The sequence below is a fragment of the Rutidosis leptorrhynchoides genome, chromosome 8 (assembly GCF_046630445.1).
Source record: "Rutidosis leptorrhynchoides isolate AG116_Rl617_1_P2 chromosome 8, CSIRO_AGI_Rlap_v1, whole genome shotgun sequence".
NCBI classification, from domain to species: Eukaryota; Viridiplantae; Streptophyta; class Magnoliopsida; order Asterales; family Asteraceae; genus Rutidosis; species Rutidosis leptorrhynchoides.
Window position 1 is genome coordinate 281,992,814 of NC_092340.1, and position 11,408 is coordinate 282,004,221.

Genomic DNA, 11,408 nt, shown 5'->3' on the forward strand with positions numbered 1-11,408 from the left:
TTAGTGGTTGTTTATTTTAAAAAAACTAAAAATTCGAAAAATATATGTTGTCCGACTAGTTAAATTTAGTGGTCTTCTATACAATTTAAAAGAAAAAACTATAAATTCAAAAAATATATGGTTCCTTCACTTAAATTTATTGATGTCTTATACAATTTAAAGAGTATTTTTTACATAAAATTTTTTAAACTAGTGGTGTCTCGTGATCCCACGAGCAATAAACTAGAGTCGCCCCTGAATATACACATAAAAAACAGACTACATGAAATGCTACACAACCAAAAGAAGTCATAAATACATATTCTCATCAAGTCAGTTGACAAAAATAACCCAAATAACAAAAACTTAACTGAATAAAATTAAGATACAATCATACAAACTAGGAGTTAAGAGCAGTTTTATGACTATAGCCCCATTTTGATTACAAAAGTCAAATGATCATCATTCTCTAAGTACCATAATAGTAAATAGTTAATGTATCTTTAGACTCGAAGATCTAGTTCAATACAAGACTATCAAAACGTGTAACTTTCAAAATTAGGATACACATTCAAATCGATAATATTGTTTTCATAAGGGTATGGCTAACCTCGTCTCCGACCTCATTGCTTCCTTGAGATATATAAGTAGAACATGAAGGATTTTGTGACCGTGAGAATTCAACATACTCAAATCTTGAAGGATTTCGTGTTGTAGAAGTTATCCCCTCTCCCTTTCTCTTTTTATTTTTTGGAGGTCTACCTTTTGGTCGCTTAATCACCGGCTCAAAGTACGTATCTGATGGGTTGACAAGTTTAGTAATCATTGAAGTGATAGATTCTTTCTTGTTTCGTGGCCACACTTGATACTTTGAATACAACTCATCAAGAAAGTTTCGAAATCTTTTAGCATCATCAATATCATTTTGTGGGTCATATTCAGAATTGAGGAAAAAATCTATCAATCCTCCATTTTGGATGAATGAGCTCTAGCGGGATTGTCATTTCTCTAGAATCCTTCATCTTGTGAGCACATGGAAGGCCCATAGTAGCCATAAAATTACCGGTGAAAGGATTTTTCGTACCTAAAAGAACATACATAATAAAAGTAAGATAATCTTAAATTATGGAACAATGCAAAATATAGTCTTTTCGCATATTACCTTTTTTCGCTTTCTCAAACTGCTGGAATACTTTCTTAAGTTCAAACTGTGATACATGGTACAAAATATCCTTATAAACGGGGATATTACAATAATGAGGAGCTTGTATCTTCTCGTTTGCAAGTCTTACTTTAACCTCATTAAATTCATGCCCAACCGCAAGACAAATTTTTTCCTTCACCACTCGAAAACCACTAGTAGAATTTTGTAAATACATCTTAGAGTTTTGAATGAACACCTTCCACCCTTGATGATGAACGATCACCAAAATGCAAATACTTTTCGGTCCAAGGACTAACAAACTTCTCCTTCCAAGGTAACCATATATATTTCTCATGTAGTCAGTTTCATCTTTCTTTTTATCATAAATAGACTCGGATTCAGTCAAATTATTCATAAAAGTTGCATCTGTTGTTGAATATACCAAATTTTTCCAACTTAACATGAACATCTCAAAATCTTCAGCACGTCCAAAATACTTCTAACATATATTAATCTATATCTTTATCTACTAAATCAAAATCAGAGCGATAAAATAATCAATATCAATATATATTAATCTGTATCTGCTAATTAAAATAATCAATATCAATATATATTATAACCAAGGATCAAAATACCCGCGTGTTCATTGAGCGGGGAAGTGTCTATAAACTTTAGGAGATGATGAGAAGTCGTGGGAGATATTGTAGGTTAATCGTTTAGAAGGTGGTTTAGTATATTAGGCAAATATTTAGGCGTAACATAACTTTAAGTTGGGAAGGGTAATATAGTTCAAACACTTAAATAGATTGTGTGTGGAAAATGAATGATTGTGTACATATCACTACCCATAATTTTATTGATGGCACGTCCACTGGATGGTTCATCTACTTACCTAGTACTTTCATTCTAAAAAATAATTGTGTTCCTTACCATTTCTATTTATTCTGAAAATATTATCTCTTACTTTATATGGATAATCTTCTATAGTATCATATATATTTTTAAAATGATGATGTTATAAATAAAAATTAAAAAAAAATTTCTAAGGACCTCATGATGATGTCATTAAAATAATTAATTATATTTAATAAAAATATTAACATATTCATTGTATATAATATATGAAGCATTATGTACAAACTTTATGATAAAACACTATATGTACAATATTTGAATCATTAATGTACAACCTTTTGATATAACATCCCCATGACCATATGTACAAACTTTAAAACAAAATATACAATCTTTTACAAAACACTCCATGAACACATGTACAAACTTTGAAGCATATTGTACAACTTTCATATAATAATTGTATTTAAAAATTTTTAAAAAAAATAAAGAGTCATTTGTTATTACTAAAAATTATTATTAAAAATATAACTAATCAATTTTAGAGCAAACTTTATTACTATTATATTGTTATTATTTAAATATGAGTTCTCTTTACGGGATTAATTACGTTATATATGTATCCGAAATACATGTCTCAATAAAATGTTGTAATGTAGGCTTTTATGACAAGAAAAATAGAATTGTGATGAAAATTGGAAGAGGGTCGTGGGAGAATAAATGTAGTTCATTTATTCTGACCAAGTTAAGTATATCAATATAATTATAAAAACAACGACAAGATTCTTAGTCGGAATCTGTGGTTCCACGGGTCATTAAACTAAATGATTTTAGCATTTACGTCCACTTAATATCTAAAACAAATCATTAAACCGTTTCGTTTAAACAAACTCGTAGTTCCACGGGTCATTTCACTAGTATCATATATTCCTCTCCTAAATATTAAGATTACATATTTACCAAAATAAACACATTAATATCATATATCCCCATGATTCCATCTTAAATATCAAAATTACATATTTCCTCAAATAAATACATTAATATCATATAACCCCAACTTAAATCTTAAAACACTCAAATTTATTTATTTTCTTAATTTAATCTTAATTAAAACATTTAAATGCCTATATTCAATTTATTTACCATCATATTTGGTATATATGGTTAATAATATGATTACGTGTGCAATCATCATTAATCTTGTTCTTTCTTTTTATTTGCAATATAATATATATATATTTTATTTGCAATATAATATATATATATATATATATATATATATATATATATATATATATATATATATATATATATATATATATATATATATATATATATATATATATATATATATATATATATATATATATAAGGTGAGCATTCCATGAAAACTTCATATTGAAGAGAACTATGAGAACTCGTAGTCGAAAAAAACAAAGCACGGTTGAACGATTTTTGGTATAGTTGAACAATTCTGGTTCTACATTTTTTTTGTTCGAATAGACCATTATTTGTTCGACCACACCTTTTTTGTTCAAATTCATGAAATGTAGAACAAAAGTTTGTTCGAACATGGACAAAATTGTTCGAATTCATCAATTTTCGTTCAAATTCAGGTTTTTATGTTCAAATCTAGCTTTTTCTGAATTTAGTCCGATCGAGAATTTAGGGTTTAGTGATTTCGATTTAGATCCTTAAACCCAAAACCCTAAACCCTAAACTCTAAATTTTTCATGCAAAACGTTAAATCTAAATCCTGAACTCTAAAATCTAAACCCTAAACTCTAAACTCTAAACCATAAACCCTAAATCTAAGTCATTTTGTAATTCTATCTAAGAAATATATATTTAAAGTGTTTATTATGATTAAATTAGAAAATGGATAAATTTGAGAGTTTTGAGGTTTAAGTTGGGTGTATATATATTTATATTTATATAATTTTATGTATTGGGTGTATATGTTATTTTGATGTGTAGTTGAAAAAATATGTAATTTTGATGTTTAATAAGGGTATATATGATATTCTTTTTACTTTGTATAACAATAAAAAAATCACTAAAGTTTTAGCTATGTTTTTTTATTATTATAAAAATGTAACATTTAATATGTCTACTAATTTTTTTATTTAATTCTTATAATAACTTTCTTTAAATAAATATATCATCAATTGAAAGGCAATTTAAACGATTCACTAACATATATATTATATTATATATATTCAATTAGAAATTAATGAACAGTAAACTTCAACTATAACTATATACTAATTATCATGAGATTTTACTATTCACAGGAGTATTACAGTAATTTTACTCATGGTAATTAGTATACACTTCATGGTAACGGGGGCATCCTTTCACCCCTTCCATTTACTAATTGATTTTTGGCTACAACTACTGTAACAACCCTGCTTTTTCCGTCACTTCTGTTAACTGTCTGTTAGTTGATTTAACGGTGATTATTTAACTTTTTATGTGTTTAAGTATATTAAATGCATGTGTGATCCTTGGAGGGCTATTTGAATTAATATGGGTTAATATCAATTAATATATATATTTCGGATAAAGAAATACGATAAAAATGTTACGGTTTGAATAACTGCAAAAAATGCTTTTCGAGCAACGAACCGCTCGGGTTTATTTTAATAATTATTTTAATAATTATTAACTTTTTAAAATATTTAATTTATTGGGTTTTTAATAAATTAAACGTTTGGTTGTGTTTTAACGATCGGTTTAGCGTTCCGAGCCTTCGTTAGGTCTAAACGGCACTTGAAACGGATCACGAGTACGCGGGATTGACCAACATGAGCCCGGGAAGCCCCCTTGGACCCCATTCGGCCGAATGGCCCACCCCACCCATTTAAATTGTGTATTGGACCTTGCTTGTTACTAGTGTGTGTTAGATTAGGCCCTAAGTATAAATTAGAGTGTAAACCTAATATTGCCTTAATCCCTCATAAAAACAATTCCAGTCGACTTTTCGGTGCTCCTTCTTCCTCCCATGACGTCGACAACCACCATAACCCTAGCACCTTCAATTTTCACTTTTTGAATAAACCTCGAACACGAAACTTGCAATTCTCTTCGTTCTCTACGCATTGGTGTAATTTATTTGACGATTAAAGGTATAATTGTACAAACCCTAACTCTAAAAATTCTAATTTTATAAAGTTTCATAGTTTATGTTGATCAATTTGTCATACCCCGTCCTAATCCATCTGGACGAAGTCCTCAACATTTTGGTCCCATTGCGAGGTACTGTCCTAAATATGTCATGAACGACTCCGAGTAATATCTCTAAAATGAGCAAATGCACAGTGGAAAATTTCTTTCATACCTGAGAATAAACATGCTTTAAAGTGTCAACCAAAAGGTTGGTGAGTTCATAGGTTTATCATAATCATTCATTTCCATAACTTTAATAGACCACAAGATTTTCATTTCCATTTTTCATAATCATCATATAGCAATTCTGCATAAAAATCATTCATATAGATTGAACACCTGGTAACCGACCTTAACAAGATGCATATAGAATATCCCCATCATTCCGGGACTCTCATCGGACATGATAAATCGAAGTACTAAAGCATCCGTTACTCGGATGAGGCTTGTTGGGCTAAATAGATCTATCTTTAGGATTCGCGTCAATTGGTGGCAATTATTATAAACACCAATTCTTAGGCTACCAAGCTAAAAGGAGCATACTCGGTTCGATAATCCAACCATAGAATGTAGTTTCAATTACTTGTGTCTATTTCGTAAAACATTTATAAAAGCAGCGCATGTATTCTCAGTCCCAAAAATATATATTGCGAAATCATTAAAAAAGGGAGGAAATGAAACTCACGATACGATATTTTGTAGTAAAAATATGCATACGGCGGAACTGAACAATGCAAGGTTGACCTCGGATTCACGAACATATATATATATATATATATATATATATATATATATATATATATATATATATATATATATATATATATATATATATATATATATATATATATATATATATAAACACATATGATGGTAATCAAACAAATTTATATATTATTAGTGATTTAATTGTTATTTTAATCGTGTGCTTCATTAATAACTTAATTAATTATATTTATTTTATATGCCTTAAATAAATAATTATTATATAGTTTTATTAAGTATGTTTTTATATGATAAGTTTTTATTGTAATAACAATAATGATAATAGTAATATTTTAAAAATAATAATACTTATAATAATGATAATACTAGTAATAAAAATAAAATATAAAAATAAAATCATGCTTAATGATAATCATAATAATGATAAAAATAATAATAATAATAATAATAATAATAATAATAATGATACTTTTAATAATAATAATAATAATAATAATAATAATAATAATAATAATAATAATAATAATAATAATAATAATAATAATAATAATAATAATAATAATAAGTTTAATAAAAATGATAATTTTATGTATAATAATAATTTTACTAAAAATGATAGTTTTTAATAAAAATGATAATTTTAATAAAAATAATAATACTAATAATAATTTAAATGATGATTTTAACAAACATGTTATTTTTAATAATAATGATAATCTAAAAAAATGATGATTTTATTTAAGCATGATTTAATTGTATTTATATTCATCTTTATTCATAAACGTACTTATAATTATACTTCTCGGTAGTAATTACCTTAACTATATTCATGATCACAATCCTAATCGTTTTTATCTTAACATTCGTAATCTTAATTAGATTAATATTAATGATATTAATAATATAATAATTATGATATCAAGATTAGTATTAGTATAATAATAATAATAATAATAATAATAATAATAATAATAATAATAATAATCATAATAATAATAATAATAATAATAATAATAATAATAATAATAATAATAATAATAATAATAATAATAATAATAATAATAATAATAATAATAAATAAATAAATAAGTTACTACCTTTAAAGAAATAAGCCTTAAAAACAATAATCGCCGCCGCCAGGGTTCGAACCCCCGACCTTTCGCTCAACACAACCACCCCTAAACTGTCCGTCTGAAACTGTTTTTCTGAATTATATTACGCCTAAAGTATATTTAACTTTCCTTTTTAAGTTTCCCTTTCTTCTTCAATAATACAAATTGATCAGGGAATAAACCATTCATCATCATTAACATCTTTTTCTGTTTCGCGAATGATTAAAATCATACTATCATAAATTATAATCATCGATATAATTATCAACATATCAGCCATCATCTTTATCAATCCCCTTCATTATTATTTTATGTGATCATGCCCATCACCATCTATTCGTTATTACTTCGTTCTATCTTATATCATAATTGTCATCATTTTACATTCGTTATTATGTATCATTTGTAAAGACCCGTCATAATCCATAAGAACGAATACAATAACATATGATTACATCGCGAGATATATGACCTCTATATGATACATTTTACAAACATTGCATTCGTTTTAAAAGACAAACTTTCATTACATCGAAAGTTGACAGGCATGCATACCATTTCATAATATCCATCTATAAATGATCTAATCTGTCATTTACTTAATCATAATCTTTACTGAACTCAACGACTTGAATGCAACGTCTTTTGAAATATGTCATGAATGATTCTAAGTAATATCTTTAAAATGAGCAAATGCACAGCGGAAGGTTTCTTTAATACCTGAGAATAAACATGCTTTCAAGTGTCAACCAAAAGGTTGGTGAGTTCATTAGTTTATCATAATCGATCATTTTCATCATTTTAATAGACCACAAGAATTTCATTTCCATTTCTCATAAATATACGTCCCATGCATAGAGACAAAAATCATTCATATGGATTGAACACCTGGTAACCAACATTAACAAGATGCATATAAAAATATCCCCATCATTCCGGGACATCCATCGGACATGATATAAAAACTCGAAGTACTAAAGCATCCGCAACAACGGATGGGGTTTGTTAGGCCCGATAGATCTATCTTTAGGATTCGCGTTAATTAGTAGATCGGTTTACTAATTCTTAGGCTACCAAGCAAAAGGGGCATATTCAGCTTCGATCATTCTACCATATAATGTAGTTTCGATTACTTGTGTCTATTTCGTAAAACATTTATAAAAATTTCGCATGTATTCTCAGCCCAAAAATATAAAGGGTAAAAAGGCAAATGAAACTCACCTATTGTATTTCGTAGTAAAAATACATATAACGTCATTGAACAAGTGCAAGGTTGTCCTCGGATTCACGAACCTATATTAATTATATATATTTATATGTTGGTCAATATTTATCTAACAATTTAGGTCAGGTCATAGTGTACCACAATCCTAATGCTCGAGACTAATATGCAAAACTCAACAAAAGTCAATTTTACTCAAAATGATTTCCAAAATTTATACATGATTATTATATAGTTTAAATATCGTTATTTTATATTTTTAAACATTTTTAAAAGATTTATTAGAGTAAATAATATAATTCATTTATTAATAAATAAAACTTTATACAAAAATATATACTTGTATATATCTTAAGTAATAAAGTTCATAAAATATTATGATAGGTTTTATTAAGGTAATTATATTATTTGTATTACATATTTATTTGATAAAAATAATATTGATAATAATAAAAAGTAAAAGTTGTATTATTTTGTAATAATAATAATTATTATTCTATTAATAAAAATATCAATATTTATATTTACTAAAAATGATATTATGATAAATGATAATTCTAATTATGATAACTTTAATATTTACGATACTTTTTAATATTAACTTTAAAATAATAATTTTATTTAAAATGATAATAATAATAATATTTTATAATAACAATGACATTTCATTTAAAATGATAATTTTTGTTAAAATGATAGTTTTAATACTAACGATACTTTTAATAATAGTAATGATAAAAATACTAAGAACGATAATTTTATCTAAGTCAATATCTTACAATATTTTAATTTCATCATGATAGTCATACTCATTATTTCCTAATCGATTCGTTTAATAGCTTTTAATTGTCTTTTATATCGCATTCATTTTAATGATAATAATAGTAATCATAATAAGTAACTGTTACTAATATTAGTTTTAATAATATTAATGATAATAAATATTATGGTAATCTTAATGATAATACTTAATAACTATTTTAATGATAATAATAATAATAATACTAATTATAATTTTAACGATAAATACGATAGTAATAATAATAAAAATAATAATTTTTAATGATAATACCTTTTATTAATAATGATAATAATAATAATCATAATAATAATAATAATAATAATAATAATAATAATAATAATAATAATAATAATAATAATAATAATAATAATAATAATAATAATAATAATAATAATAATTAGATAAAAACTAGAACGACGATAATAATAATCAATTTTAATAATAATACAAAAATTCAATTGACTATAACTTCTAATCTATTCATCGGAATCATTCGATATCTAAATGAAAAGTTCTTAATTTTTCGCTATCTTTCCAACGACATGCATATCTTATACCTTATCTCAACCGCATATGTAACTAATTCATGATTCAACATATCATATCTAATGACAAGATCATAAGTACAAGCATGCATAATCCTAAATACTCGAGCACTTGTCAGGGATACACTATTAATATGTAAAAGTTAAATTATGAGTACTCACGTATCAATATTGAGATTCAATATTGCAGGAAAGGTACATAGACGCAACGGAGATGATAAACACTAGATTAACCTCATGAGCACACCCATGAACCATACCCATCACCTCCATAGCTATAACCCATAATTTCCTTAGCCCTATCCTACTCGCAAAACTCGTCTTGAAATAACCCGTTCATGACATCGTCGTAATATTTTATGTATAATACAATAATAATACTACTAATAATAACGCGATTAATAATAATATTACTCTTAATAATAATAATAATAATAATAATAATAATAATAATAATTATAATAATAATAATAATAATAATAATAATAATAATAATAATAATAATAATATGTATATAAATATAGAGAGAGTACGAGAGAGAAATGGATGATGAAATGAAAATGGAACCAGTCGAACGAATTTATGGACTTAGCCTCTCTCCCTTAGCCATGTGATGGCATGGTGGGTGTGTGGAGAGCCCATGCGATCGCATGGAGCTCTATTCCAGCTGGTATCCATCAATTGTTCTCGCCCACACTCGTATTTAATTATTTAATATATTAATTATAAATTATTATTTAATCTATATAATTAATTATATATTATATTATATTTACGTGCATGGTAAAAATGTAATTTTTGTTCAAATAACTCGTACGTTGTCACCCGACTCATGTACCACTTTCGGTTTTTCGAACGCATTTTCGTACGTTTAGAAAACTAGCCTTTTACGTTTCGCGATGTGTACTCTTATTAATAATTTGACTTACTCATCAATAAATTATCTTATAAAAAAATGTAACTTATAAAATTGAGCGTTTTGGTCATTTGCTTCTATAAATCAGTGGCTCGTTGTTTATCAAAATATATTATTTTAAATCAAGACGTTTTATGACTAAGTTAAAATATATATATATATTTTTATATTTTCAATTCGAAATATAAATTTTGGGACAATATATAATATATAGTTTTTCAAAACTAATAATATTCAAATTTATATATCTTGAAATCGTGTAAGTAATAAGAAATATTATTTCGTAACATTTGTATTGTTAAAGTTTAATATTGATATACTTTATTTATGTGAAAAATGTTTACAAAGACATTTTAATATTCCAATTACTTTATACTCCAAATCATTTTATCACAAAGGTTATAATAGTAGAAGTTGTTATGTCATAAGACGTTCTTAAAAAGTCTATTATATCGAAATGACGTTTTCGTTTATGAACGTAAAATCATATATGAATCATATCAAGTTTCAAGGTTTTAACTTCTAGTTTAATCATGACTCATAGGATTAAGTCTAAAGGAAAAATCAAACGCAAGGAATCATTTTAATGTAAAATGTCGATCTATTTAACTTGTCAATATCTATTTTCTAATTTACCTATATTCCCTAATTTCACTCTCACAATACCTAATATGAAGGTTAATTAATTTATCTTATCAAAAGTCACGAGACAATTATTGTAAGGCATGTATTGGAATTTAACAGAAATTTTCACCAATCTGACCTGCTCTCGCTACTTGACACTTTGTCCTTACTCGAAGATCACTTTTCCATTTATTCTGAATATGGTTAAAAAGGAAAGGTTTTCTAAATCAAAGTGGACCTCTTAACAGAGACTCGTAATCATAATTCAATGTATCTGCTAAATCAATCATTTGATATCATCTTCTAATT